Consider the following 14,925-nt stretch of genomic DNA (forward strand, 5'->3'; position numbering starts at 1 on the left):
GTTAGACCACCCAAAAGTCAGTTATGGTCTCTAAATATGCCCTTGAGACATCATACGTGTATGATGTCTATTTGGTCAAAATGAGAAGACTTCTTCTCAGGCTATTCTCTACCATGCAGCAACTCTCAGAAGCTTTCCAAACTCAGTTTCAATACCTTTTGTGCTAGATATGGGCAATGCAATCACACACTTGCTTCAAACCCTATTTTGGCACTTTATAGCTTCAATAGGGCTTCCCACTTGATGATATTGGTTCTATGTGCTCATTGTCTGTTATAGATCACAAGGGTACACTCATATGCACAATTTGACTCAATCATGACCAAAGAGACAGTATACGTGTATGATGTCTATTTTCCATGAATGAAGTATTGTTTCTACCACATCTGCCCTTTGATATGTGCAACATGCATATGTGCTCACAGCCAATTTTGGATATCAAAGTTGTACCATTTCACTACTTTTTACCCAAAAACTTCTCAAAAAGAGTAATATGCACTCAATTCTTAACTTAGTTGCCCAAATGAGATGAAACTTGGTGAATGTGCCACACACAATATGTAGAATGTGAGGATGAAGTCAAAGGTTCAGTGTGACTACCAAATCACCCCTTGAGACATCATACACGTATGATGTCTACTGATGAGTTTTTGTCCAGATTTTACTCACAAGCTTCCACAAGTTCTTGGCAATGTTTTTCAACACTTTAACCAATTTTTATACAAAAGAAAGTGCTCAAAATCACCAATTCCCTAGTTTTTCGTTTTTTATTTTTTGGCTCTTGTCTTTTGGGTATCAAGGGTTGGTCAAAGCCCTAGTCTCAACAAATTGTATTTAGGGTAAAATACCCCTCTACAACACTCTGGTGTGGTCTGTTTGCAAAATTCACCTCCTATCTTGCCCTAAGACATTGTCATTAAATCTAATATCTAACCAACCCAAATGATTTTTCCTTATTAAACTGATCATTTAATGTGGGATAATAAACGGGAACAAGGGTTAGAATATATACATGTGCTCACGGATCTATCTCAACACGGGGCCAATGGTAAAAGGGGCCCAAATGAGAGATGTTTTGTCAAAGAGCAAGGTTAACTAATGGAGCTTAAAGGACCTTAGGGTTAGCTTCATTAAAGACCTCCAATGGTTAGTGTTAAAATTTCTTTGACCTTAGGCAAGCTAGGGTTGAGCTTGAGGTAGGAACCCGACCTAAACTTACCTTTGACCTTAGGCAATCTAGGGCTGAGCTGAGCTTGAGATGGGAACCCGACCTAAACTTGCCTTTGACCTTAGGTTTGAGGGGCTGAGCTCAGAGCTAGGGTTGAGAGCTTAAGGTGGGAACCCGACCTAAACTTGCCTTTGACCTTAGGCAAACTAGGAGCTTGAGGTGGGAACTTCACCTAAGGTGCTTGTCATGCTTGATGACTAAGGTACTTGAGGTGCTTGTCATACTTAATGAGGAAGGTGTTTGAGAAGCTTCCTATGCATGGGGGGGTAAGGTGCTTGAGTCAAAAAGAGACCCTACAAACTTAATGAGGAAGTTGCTTGAGAAGATTCCTATGCATAGGGGGTAAGGTGCTTGAGTCAAAAAGAGACCCTACAAACTTAATGAGGAAGTTGCTTAGAAGCTTCCTATGCATGGGGGTAAGGTGCTTGAGTCAAAAAAAGACCCTACAAACTTAATGAGGAAGGTGCTTGAGAGAAGCTTCCTATGCATGAAAGTCCCAAAGTTAGGGGAATCTTTGACCTAACCTTCTACTCACCCAAAGGGCACCGCTTTTCTCAAAGGGCACATGGGACACATGTCAGACTCTCCCTAAGCTTAACCACATGGTGTGCTTGAATGCTATTGGTTGGGCTAAAGAGGGGTCCAATGAGCTTCTTGTTCATCCAACAAATATCTAGATATTTTGCATAAGTGGGTCAATAGAAATGAGTTTCTATTACGTGGGTTGTGGCTTGAATTCCACACTGCCCTACATAAGGAAGTGCATGTGGTTTGTTCATAACCTTCTCATGGAGATTCTTTGTTAATCATAGTCGTGAACCATGCAAAAAAAAGAACCATTCTTTAGTGAGAAAATGTTCATGAATATTCTTGTTCTCTAGGTCACCCATAATAGCTACATAGTCTCCATCTTCTGCATACTTGTCAATCATGCTTGTAAGGTCATGAATGTATGCAATAGAGATAGCATTGACCATAGCCCAATGTGAGAATGATCAGTAATCACATTTTTCTTTTCTAGAATGTGAGCTATATGAAAATGAAATTGCAAAAGAAAATTAGCCCACCTCATTTGTTTGTGTCAAAAATCTTGGTTTGTGTATGAAAGTGCTTGATACTTTGATTGCCCATTCATATGATGAAAGGTATCCTTAGCAAGTAGGGATTCCATCAATTTAATGCATGAATAATTGCAAGTAGTTCTTTTTTTCATAGATCCCAAAGACTTGCTCTTGTGGGTGTACTCGACGACTTTCATAAGAAATGGGATGTCCTTTTTGGGAAATGACTATCTCGATGCTATCATCACATGCATTGCAATGGACCTCAAAAACCTTAGTAAAATATGGTAAAACAAAAGTGGATTTGTCATAAATTTTTGTTTGAGCTCATTAAAGGCATGATTCTTCTTGATAGTCCACTAATATTTAACCTTTTTCTTAGTTAAATTATGGAGGGCCCTGCTATTATAGGGAATCTATGATTCATGAATCATCTATAGTAGGAGCACATGTTTATAAAGCTTCTTAGTTGTGTAAACAATCTGTAAGTTCTTTGATTGTGGCCACTCATTCACTTTTGTAAGTTTTTCAAGGTCAATATGGATTCCAACATAATATGGCCCAAGTATCATATCTCATTGAGAAATCTTTCCATTTACATAAAACTTGTTAGCACGTAGTTCTTCAAAAACCGTTTTTTGTGCTCTTTGTATTCCTCCAAATTCTTGGAGTAAATGATTATATCATCAAAAAATACTTTTATATATTCTCTATGCTTCTAAAATTCTTTCCATTAACCTACTAAAGGTTGCAAGAGCATTCGCAAGGCCAAAAGACATTACCATATATACATACAACCTAGATTGTATACGAAACACAGTCTTGTATATGTCACTAGGCCCATTCCTTATTTGATGATAGCAACTTTTAACGAAATTCTACTAAGTTTCTTTGTACTAAAGTAGGAAGAAACTTGTAGTGCATCAAATACGTCCTCTATATGAGAAATTGAAAATCGATTCTTTATTGTGCTCTTGTTTAGTGCATGATATGTTAGGTATTCAAGCCCGAGTTCGGCTAATTTGTCGGTATACCCATGGGCACATGCCCTTATGGCATGCAGATAAACAAGCAGCTACAAGTTAAGTTTGCATGGAAGCCTCTTTTGGCTATATATGTAAGGATTACATAATCTATTAGTATAAAGAAAACAATAGCGTGTTATTTTTTGTTCTTTCTTGATGTGTCGACTACTCTCTCTCTCTCTCTCTCTCTCTCTCTCTCTCTCTCTCTCTCTCTCTCTCTCTCTCTCTCTCTCTCTCTCTCTCTCTCTCTCTCTCTCTCTCTCTCTCTCTCTCTCTCTCGTTCATTCAACTTTCTATTGCACCTGCATCTCGCCATGAACCCCCTCCGGAATCATCCACCATAGGTTGCCTCAACAACTGGTATCAGAGCAAGGTGTCGACCGCGGTTCGACTCGGCACGCGAGAACCGCTGCTTGCAGAAGGAAGCTGGCTCGTTGACCTGCAGCAAGCCGAGCAAAATTATCATGGATCTGTTCACCTAGACCTGCTGGTGAAATCTCTACACTACAACCCCTGCCAAATCGGCCTCTACAGGCTCCTCAGAATCAAGACGACATCAAGCTGTTTGTTATTCTCTTCTTGACTCTACTACAGAAGCTCGTTTTTTTTTAATTGTGAGTTTCACACTACACACTATTTTCAATTGGCCATGTTATTTGATGTCTTTGGCTTAAGAGCCCATTCACACCCCCTTCAATGGAAAAACTGAAGCACCCTTTTTTCGAAAGCTTGATGGTCTTCAGCCATGTGAAGTATCAGAGTTGAAAGCTGGGACACACATATTTGTTGTTTATAGTGACATTTTTTTTCAAAATGCAACTTACACAATTGAAGCTATATCAATCAAGTCCTTCAAAGATTCTACGGAGCAGCTGAGGGATATAGAAACACAGTTTCTTAAAAAGAGAAGCGAATTATGGCAGTTTGAGACCGAGTACAAAGAGACACTTTACCATGAATCATTGGAAGTTGAAGATTCAGGCATGGCATCAAATATTGACAAGTTTGACAATGGTGACCAATTCCAATTTACATCATCAGTTAGAGAGTTTTTCACTATCAAACCTCCATAAGATTTTGACATTTCAAAGGATTTACAATTTGGATCTTCTCGAATGCAACCATAATTTTTTTTTGCATGATGAGTGTTCTAGATTTCTCATGTTTTGTTTGTCAACATAATCATATACTTTCTAGTTCAAGCCGCCTTTTGCATTATCTGTTGTCAGTTATTGTCATGCTTGTCAGTTATCATCATATCAAATTTGTACAGGTTATAAACACTGCCACAACAATCAAGTGGTAAGACCTCCCAAAAGTATTTGTTCTCAGCCCATTTTCGTTGCACTTTCATGAGGTTACTAGGTACACCTTAAACCCAAGGTTTGGTAGTGAACCAAAAACTCCATTTTTTGGTCGCTAAATATTTGGCCTACACCCTATCTGTTCAAGGGGGGATTACTGACACAGCACCAGGTTATGGATACACCAGAAATCATTGGTCGTGAGAGAACCTAAAACTCACGGTTGACGAGTACACCAAAAACTCGAGGTATCATGAGTTGCATGTCTAGTTTGGGCTTGAGGGGGGGGATTGTTAGGTATTCAAGCCCAAGTTCGGCTAATATGCCCGTGGGCACATGCCCTTATGGCATGCAGATAAACAAGCATCTACAAGTTAAGTTTGCATGGAAGCCTCTTTCGGCTATATATGTAAGGATTACACAATCTATTAATAATAAAAAAACAATAGCGTGTTATTTTTGTTCTTTCTTGCTGTGTCGACTACTCTCTCTCTCTCTCTCTCTCTCTCTCTCTCTCTCTCTCTCTCTCTCTCTCTCTCTCTCTCTCTCTCTCTCTCTCGTTCAACTTTCTGTTGCACCTGCATCTCGCCATGAACCCCCTCTGGCATCATCCACCATAGGCTGCCTCAACATGATAGTCAACAGACATACGGTAGGACCCATCCATCTTTTGCACTAAAAGCATAAGTGAGAAAAAAGGAGATAAACTTGCACGTACCAGTCCCTTTTCTATGGGCTCATTAACTTGGGAGAGAATCTTCTCTTGTTGTACATGAGAAAAGAGGGGAGTCTTTGACAAAAACCATATACAAAAAAAGAGAAAACTTTATTGATTTTTGTATAGATACATGAGAAGACCTTTAGAGTTTAGCAAAAAGAATGGGTTTTGCTTAAACTCCTAAGACCTAATTAATTCAAAAGTCGGACAAGAACCCACAGAAAATCAAAACTTCTATGTAAACTCGCTAAGAGGAACTAAGATTCATTCAAAATTCTGCAAAGAATCAATGATACAACAATTATAAAGTCAAGTTGCTTGACCATTGACATATACATAATACATTTCATGTGAGTCTACTTAAGCCATTTAAGGAAACATCGACCCCTGTTAGGAAATAGGACGTAGCTAAGTAGATATTAGAGTAATTTACTTAATGGAGAGACATAATTTTTACACATGAGAGATTATAGAGTAGAGAGAGAGCACAATATACGTGTTTCACCCAATGTGGGCTACATTCACGAGAAAGCATCCATTCAATGAATTTAGTACTTCAAAGTAAAAGTAGGTTTCAAAGATATTATACCTTTAATGGAGCTCCCGCCTTGCTTCACTCTCAACACCTCACATCAACTTCAAAATGCACCACACTGCGTTTTGTGTGTAGAAGTGGCCTTCTTAGGCCAAAAGGAGTACCCTCTCTCATGAGAGGCAGCCGTGTGTAGCAGCCCTTGTGTAGACAAGTCCAAGTTGGATTCTCCAATGCACCCATGTGTGGCCGCCCTTGAGAAGACAAGTTTGATTTGAAATCAGCCATCGGCCATTGAATTTTGACTGATGTCCATCCTGGCTTCTTATCCTTGAATGCCGATTGAAGATGAGCAAAAGCTTAACTTCTTCTTGTTGACTAGCTTTGTAAACATGTCTGCAAGATTTTCACTTGTGTGCACCTTTCCTAGCTTTAGTTGTCCCTCTTCTAAAAGAGTGCGTATGAAGTGATACATCACCTCAATGTGCTTTGTCCTTGAGTGAAAGGCTAAATTCTTTGCAAGATGAATGGTGCTTTGACTATCAATGTATAAGACACAATTGTCTTGCTTATATCCAAGCTCCTCTAAGAATCTGTGAAGCCACTGAATTTATTTGCTTGCCTCCATTATTACTACGTATTCTGCTTCTGTGGTAGAAAGTGACACCACTTTCTGTAGCTTTGAAGCCCAACTTCCTGTTGTGCCTTCAATCGTGAAGACGTAGCCAGTAGTGCTCCTTCAAGTATCTTTGTCACCTGCGATATCTGCATCAGCATACCCTTGCAAGAAAATATCAGTGCCTCCAAAATACAAAGCATTTGTTGTTGTCCCTTTTAGATACCTAAGTATCCACTTCACAGCTTGCCAGTGCTCTTTACCTGGATTGTCCATGAATCTACTTACGACTCCCACTGTATGTGCAATGTCTTGCCTTGTCTAGACCATAGCATACATTAGAGAACCTATCGTTAGAGCATATGGAACTCTAGACATATAGGTTATCTCCTCTTGTGTCTTTGGACACATATCCTTGGTTAGTTTAAAGTGACTAGCCAAAGGTGTAGAAATCAATTTTGCATCTTACATTGCAAACCTTTCTAGTGCCTTCTTGATGTAATCCTCTAGAGATAGCTTTAGTGTCTTCTTTCTCCTCTCCCTTGATATCTTCATACCAAGTAACCTCTTTGCAGCACTTAAATCTTTCATTGAAAAAGAACACCATCTTAGAGAATTTAGAAATTTTACAATCCCCACTTTTAACAAGAGCTTAAGATTTGACCACATGGTCAAATCTTAGCCAAATTTTTTAAAGCATGGCTTGGAAGATCTTTTCAAGTACTACCTTGTGGAAGGCTTTGATCTTAAAAAACACATTGAGATTTCTACGTATGGACAAATCTCCAAGACATTGGTGATTCCCAAATTGGCTCTAAAGTTTCAAACTCTCTAATATGGTGTTATTTAGACGGCTCCTCTTTTAGGTCTTTGATGTCTTGCATGTTAGCACTTGCAATTAGCATGTCATCAACATACAACATTAGGATGATGAACTTCCCATCTCCCAAATTCTTTGTGTAGAGGTAGTGATCTGAGTCGCATCTTCTGAATCGGTGATACAACATCCATCGATCGAACTTCAAGTACCACTATCTTAATGCTTGTTTTAAACCATACAAGCTCTTCTTTAATCTACAAACCATTTTCTCCTTGCCTTTTACTTCATATCCCTTTGGTAAAGCATGTAAATTTCCTCCTCTAAGTCGTCGTGAGGGAATGTCGTATTTACATCCATTTGCTCAAGATTTAAATCATGAGCAGCCACAAGGCTTAAGACAAGCCTAATTAAGTTCATTTTTATAACAGGAAAAAATATTTCATTGAAGTCAATATCTTTCTTTTGAGAAAACCCTTTTTACCACAAGCCTCGACTTGTACCTTTTCTTTCCATCTTTTTCTTTCTTTAGCTCAAGATTTAAATCATGAGCAGCCACAAGGCTTAAGACAAGCCTAATTAAGTTCATTTTTATAACAGAAAAAAATATTTCATTGAAGTCAATATCTTTCTTTTGAGAAAACCCTTTTACCACAAGCCTCGACTTGTACCTTTTCTTTCCATCTTTTTCTTTCTTCAGCTTATACACCCATTTGTTCTGCAGTGCCCGCTTATCTTTAGGCAACTCGCGATGTAATGAGTCCATCTCCACTTGCATGCTCTTCATCCATTCTTCTTTGGTTTCATGTTGCATAGCTTCTTCATATGATTCCGGCTCTCCAGAATCTGAGACCAAGAGATGGTTGAAGGAAGGAACAAACCTTTCTAGAGGTCCATTTGCTCTTGTGGATCTTTGGATAATAGGTTGAGGCTCCTCATTTGGTTGACGTTGTTGCATGTTGTCACCGTTTGCACTCCTTGAGTCTTCACCGTCCTCAAGCTCCATGTATTCATCATCTGTTTATTTTATTTCCAAGTAATCTTTGTACATATTTTGTTCATTGAAAATTGCATCCCTACTTCTAAAGATTTTACCATCTTCAGGATTCCATAGGTGATACCCAAAGTTAGCTTCTCCATAGCCAATGAAGAAACACTTTTTGGGCTTTGAATCTAGCTTTGACCTAAGGCTTCTATCTATGAAAGCCTCCAAACACTTTGAGAAATGTATCATTCACCGGTTTACATGTCCATGCCTCTTCTGGAATTCCCCCATCCAATGCAGTTAAGGGTGACCGGTTGATTAAGTACACAGACATACTTACTGCTTCTGCCCAAAGCTTGAGCAGTAGGCTTGCATGTAGCCGCATGCTTTGTGATCGCTCCATGATTGTTTTGTTCATCCTTTCGGAAATGCCATTTGGTTGAGGTGTCCTTGGGATTGTCCTCTGCCTCTGAATGCCATTGCTAGCACAAAAGCTTTCAAAAGCTTGGTTGCAATATTCGCCTTTATTGTCGGATCTGAGGCATTTAATCTTGGTACCTGTTTCATTCTCCACAAAGGCTTTCCACCTTTGAAATATGAAAAACACATCAGATTTATTCTTCATTACATAAACCCATGTTTTCCTAGTCGTATTGTCTATGAATGTTACATAATACAATGAGCCACCAAGTGATGGTGTACTTGCAGGACCCCAAACATCAAAATGAACTAGCTCAAGTTTTTTAATTTTTCTTTCATTTTCTGATTTTAGAAATTTTACCCTCTTTTGTTTATCGTAATTATAATCTTCACAACTCTAAGTCCACTTCTTTCAAACCCGGTAGAAGTTTCTTTGATTGAAGGATTTGCATTCCTTTGACACTCATATGCCCAAGCGGGTAGTGCCACACCGCACTGTCGACTTCCATGGCTATTGCACAAGTTGAAGATTGTGTGCTGACAGTACACAAGTAAAGTGTACCAACCTTTTTTGCTTTGGAAACCACCAAAGATGCTTTTGAGATCTTCCAGCATTTGTTTCCGAATGCAATGTTGTGACCCTTATCCTGTAGAGATCAATTTTTTGTGAAGAGAAGGAACATGCCTAACATCTTTAAGCTTCCATTCATTTCCCTTAGTAGTTTTAACACAAACTGTAGCTTGCCGATAATTTCACAAGCTTCATTATCTCCTAGGTATACATACCCAAAATTAATTTTGGTGTAATCTTGAAAATACTGCTTGTCCATTGTAGCATGGAGTGAAGCCCCGGAATCTACTATCTAGGAATTAGACACATTGTCTAATGAGAGAATTAGAGCGTCTTGCAATACTTTACTTGCCACATTGGCCTCTGATGTTTTCTTGTTGTCTTGAGATTCCGACTCCTTCTTCTTCTTGGACCAGAAATCCTTCTTGGCGTGGTCCTTCTTGCCGTAATTCCAACATTTAAGAACTAACTTTGTGCGTGACTTGCTTCGCCTTGAGCAATCACCACCCTTTTGGTTTCTGAACCTTTCCTTAGGTCTTCCTCTTGTTTCCATTGACAGTGCAACACTTGATGATTCACATGTGCTTCTCCTTCACAATTCCTCGCTAAGGAGAACACCCACAACATCATCAAACTTAAGGGTTTTTGTATCAGAGACAGAGTTACTTACGGCCATCACAAGGCTGTCCCAACTATCCGATAGAGACGGTAGTATAAGGAGGGCTCGCACGTCGAAATTGACCTTCACTGATCGAAGTTAACTCATGTTGGTGTTAAAGTCGTTTAGGTGTTCTGCAACTACACCATTCTCTATCATCTTTAGATTGAACAAGCGCTTCATGAGAAATACCTTATTGGATGCTGATGGTTTCTCGTAGAGGCCGTCAAGTGACTTCATCAAGTCCTCCTGGTCTTCATCTCCGAAACGTTGAAAGCCATCGTTGACGCCAAGCTTAGCCGAATTGTTCCTAATACCTTTCGGTCAAGGACAATCCATGCTTCATCTGCCATTGTTGCATGTTTCTTTGTAAGATCGCCTAGTGGCAAATAAAGGTCCTTCTGGTAGAGATAGTTTTCAATCTAATCTTCCAATGTTGGTAGTTTTTGCCGTTGAACTTCTCAATCTTGAGTATCCCTTCCTGCGCCATTACTCCCACTCAATTCAAAGAATCCTTTCCTTGAGATACTTTAGCTACTACGAGCAAACCTTGCTTTAATACCATTTGTTAGGAAATTGGACGTAGCTAAGTAGATATTAGAGTAGTTTACTTAATAGGTATATCCCGTCTATGTAAAAAATCCTTCTCTCGCGTAAAGGTGTAGCGAGTAGAGGTTGTTGCTCGTGGCATGTGTGCTACACTAAACTGAAAACACTTGGTCATTGATACAAGGACATGATCTACTGTCACCCCAACAAGTCTGGTCCAACTATGAGGTCCTGGATACTAGAGATAAATCTCGGCTATGCCATGACATAATCCATTGTGCTAGCTCCATGTCTATGTGGAAAGCATGTAAAACCTCCCGCAATGGGAAATCTCTATAGGCAATGTCAAGATGGCCAGGCCATGTGCAGTCCCCATGTCTATCAAGTACCGTACATACTCAGTATGTTCCATATCCTGTGATAGTCTAGATAGGCCCATCTCCGTAGTATCCAGCTCCCTCAACATCTCCTCTGAAGTATCATAAAATATTGTCTGGTGGTGGGCAGTCCTAGCATTGAAGTCCCCCCGGATGATAATGTCACCATCCTCGAAGAACTCCCATATATCATCATCCAAAATAGAAAAGGGGGACTATCCTTTCGGTGGTGCTTGTATTGATGTACTCAGAGGAAAGTAGCAAGTAGCAATGTAGAGATATTTGCACATGTACCTAGCATGCTCATCCCTGCGAGCTATATGTATGGCTGCAACTCCCTGAATAAAATTGCCACTACCCTCAAGCCTCGTCCTCTGTGCTTTGATCGAGTCTCCTGTCTACAAGCTCTCCCATCTATATCCGCTGACATCTCACATAGAGTGCCCAAGGGCTAGAGTAGAAGATGATGTCCCTCCCAATGAAAGTATCCTGAAAGACACCCATGTCAAGGTGTAGGGACCCATTACAGTTCCAAGTAGCAACTTTGAGTGTGGTCTGATAGGTCTCGCACCGTCATACGGAGTGTCAGTCCAATATCACCACTCTTCCGTCCCGATAAAAAGCAACCTTTCCCTTTTCCCTTGCCGCTCTAATATTTGGCATTACCTCCTACATATGGCCAATTTGTGAGAGGTCATCTCTAATGAAGATGCCCGTCTTCTTAAGAGTTGGTCTCTTCTTCAAAAAGTCCTTTGCTTCCATGGAGGGGAAACAAAGGATAAGTCCCCTTTCTTTCGAGGTTTCCCCATTGCTGTCATTTGTCTTATTGCCCACTCTCCAAGTTGTTGTATGTGTCGGGTCATTAAACCCCATCATAGTCATAAGTTCTTTTACTTCCTTCTCCACATTATCTTTGTCTTGAAGGCCACAAATTCTCACATGTAAGACACGCACACGTCCTCTTTGCTCCTGTTCTAGTGTCAAGTTAATAATGATAGGTGTGGACGTTGTTTCTTTGCCTTTCCCTTTCTTGGCAACCTTGATCCATTTCTCGGTCTCGTCTACTTTCTGTTGGGTCTTTGTGATAGCATCCACCCCAGAAGTTGTCATTTCTTTGTGTTGTTCCTCCCCTCTTTGATGGCCCACACATGCACGTTAATCGTGTGGAGTTCTTCAATTACTGAGGGTTGAAGCTCTCCCTCTTCAAGTGTGCTTCATGATTGCACCTCTACCAGCTCCTTCTCAAGTAATGCAATCTCCGCTTCTTGGGCAATCACACAACTTTCAAGTGTGGTTATCTAGCTTTCCTAGGTCGACACACGCTCTTTGAATGCCTTTATTGTGCCTAGGAGTTTGTGAATAATTTTGTTGATGATCTCGCCCATTTCTTCTTTGCATTTTTGAATGGCGTACTCCAACGGGTCATCCTTATCGGCAAGCTTCTGCAAGTTTGAGAAGCACACTAGGGGAGGGAGAGGTAGAGAGGAGAAAAGGGTGGGAAAGAGACCGTACCATGCAAATACATGTTTCCACATATACATTTATATTGCGATCATGCATACATATGCTTATGCCACAGCCAGCTTCATTCTCAATCAATCCGAATTTATTGCAAATCTGAAAATCTCTACCCTTCTGAATTTCTAAAACTGGCTGAAATTCTGCTCTCTGGACAGCTGGCTGAAATTAGAAATTCTGAATTTTCACAGAAATTTACAAAATTTGGAAGAGTCTGAAAAGTTAATGTCTGAATTCTCTGGACAGCTGGCTGAAATTCTAAATTTTGAATTTTGGCAAAAACTCACAAAAATTGAAGAGTATGAAAAGTTACTGAAAAAAATTATGCCCTAGCGAAACAGAACGAAACGAAAAAAGGCGGGGAGGGGGGGGGGGGGGGGGGGGGGGGGGGGGGCAGAGAGAGAGAGAGAGAGAGAGAGAGTTTATGAAGGGAAGCACTAGGGGTAACCGGGGGGGGGGGGGGGGGGGGGGGGAGGGGGGGAGTGTCCCTTTTCTTCACTTTTTTAATTCCCGGAGTTAGTGTTTCTTGCGCCATATAATACACAAACTAAGACAAAATTTGAAAGAAAGAGGGAGACAAGACAAGCCTCCACACTATCTCGCACGGGCATGCTCAAATGGGATCGACGGCTGAGGTGATCTGGGCCGTCGGATGGGCATTTGGTAAATTCGGGAAGAAAAGTAAATTCGGGCAAGTTTGGAAATTCGGGTCAATCCGCACCCCATGTCTCGAACCCCCGACCTCCCCACCACAAGCCATGTGCACCAACCACTACGCCCTCATGCATACATTGAAATATAGGCGATTCGAGTATGTCATATTGTAAATGTGGGCCGATTAGTAAATTCGGGCAAATTGGTAAATTCAAGGCAACTTCATTGCTGACGGTCCATAATTGACGTGCGTCGTCTTTTCCTCCTCCACCATTGATCCCATTTGACCATGCCCGTGTGATATAGTGATGAGGCATGACGAGCAACGGGTATGTGAAAAGAGGGTAGTGTTGTGCTTATCACAAGTAGGTGCATCCATGGCATCTAGCCAATAAGTTAGTGCCTCTTAAAACCATAGACATAAAGGCATTCAAAGAACTCATCCAACAAAACAACAGGAGTATGCTCTATCATAACAAAACACACACTCAAACTGCACACTTAAGATAAAAACATACACAAAACGATGACATCTATATCATACACCACTGCCTTGCACTCAATACTGCTGCATGCAGCAAGAAATAACAGCCCTAATAAGAGGTGAGAATTTCTTTGCACTTTAAGGTAAATCTCAAATCCATAACAAACATGCAAAGTTGAACACGGCGCCTGGAGACAAACACTGGCACTGCCTTTCACTCCGGCTAGAGAGAGAGAGAGAGAGAGAGAGAGAGAGAAGGGAGGGGAAGGGAAAATGCCTTTAAAAATTTGAAGGGCACACGGCTCTGAAACTCCCTCGGCATACACTCCCTTTCTGCTGGAAGGGAGTGCCACAACGCTACATGCAATAAAGAACCTCTTGACATACCAAGAAAATGAACAGTTAAAAAGCACAGTACAGGATCCACGTGTGCGCTTCCAATGATGAGGACAGCATTCACAAGCCTAATTGGAAGTCGGTGCTAATCATAGATTAGATCACTCATTTTCTAAACCTACATTTGATGGCAGTCACACTAAACATTTATACCTTTGATGGCAGTCACACTAAACATTTATACCTCCATTCTTTGAGTCGAATGAGATGGCACTTTACAAGCAAAGCACGCAGAACGTATCTTATGCTTTGTGATCATGGCAAGGCAATGGAAGCAGTAAAAGGGCTTAAAATGAAACAGCTCGCCACCATTGAAGCTTTCTTTTGCCCTCCATTATTCTTGAGACCCTGCATTACAGGTCCTCTGTTGAGTACAGAGCCAGCAAAGCAATCACCATTACATAGACTGCCCGTTGCGAAGTTCACCAGTAGCCTTCTATGAAATCAATTACTATGAAAGAAGGCATGTAAACAGACCGCAAACACAGCCGCACGTCACCTTTACATGCAACCCAGCAGCAGTACCGTGTGGACGACAAATGACGACCCAAGTTTCAATCCCTGAAACAAAAAGTTTCAAAGGTTAATTTAACAACCTCAATGTCTAATCAAAGTCACAATAGTAAACCATCACAACAGAATTTAACAAACATTCACAGGTGAAGTTTATGTCCCACTGCCCATTCTCATAACTTAGTTATGTTTGGCTGCATTACCTAAACCTACTTGATACAGGCAGTCTAGTGTTCATGAGCCCTACTACCTTTTATTTCTACCCATAGTTACTTTTCCCAGATGGTACTGGAGTTCCAATGGACATTCTAGCCCTGTACTCCAGACACAGAGGGAGATAGGTCTCTTGTAACTGTTATGCATCTCAATTTATAGCCTGTTTATTAAGTTAGTCCTTTTATGTATTTGACATAGTTTATTTGGGCTGGGTCAGGCAACTTTCTATGGGAAATACGTATAAGAGCCCCAGAGCTGTTCTTGTTCAACGTACAGAACGTTC

At 40.6% G+C, this 14,925-nt stretch overlaps 1 protein-coding gene across 1 annotated transcript in view; it reads right to left on the reverse strand.

The window, feature by feature from the left end:
- Positions 1–14,185: 14,185 nt before the first annotated feature.
- Positions 14,186–14,925, reverse strand: part of LOC147422291 (uncharacterized) — a 33,561-nt gene continuing 32,821 nt past the window's right edge. The window contains exons 2-3 of the transcript XR_015186810.1: positions 14,413–14,474; positions 14,186–14,261 (exon numbers count right to left, since the gene is read on the reverse strand). The gene's annotated coding sequence lies outside the window, so the exon portion shown is untranslated. The remainder of the gene's footprint in view (positions 14,262–14,412; positions 14,475–14,925) is intronic.

This window comes from Adiantum capillus-veneris, chromosome 27, assembly GCF_014529385.1.
Source record: "Adiantum capillus-veneris isolate H3 chromosome 27, ASM1452938v2, whole genome shotgun sequence".
In the NCBI taxonomy this organism is placed as follows: Eukaryota; Viridiplantae; Streptophyta; class Polypodiopsida; order Polypodiales; family Pteridaceae; genus Adiantum; species Adiantum capillus-veneris.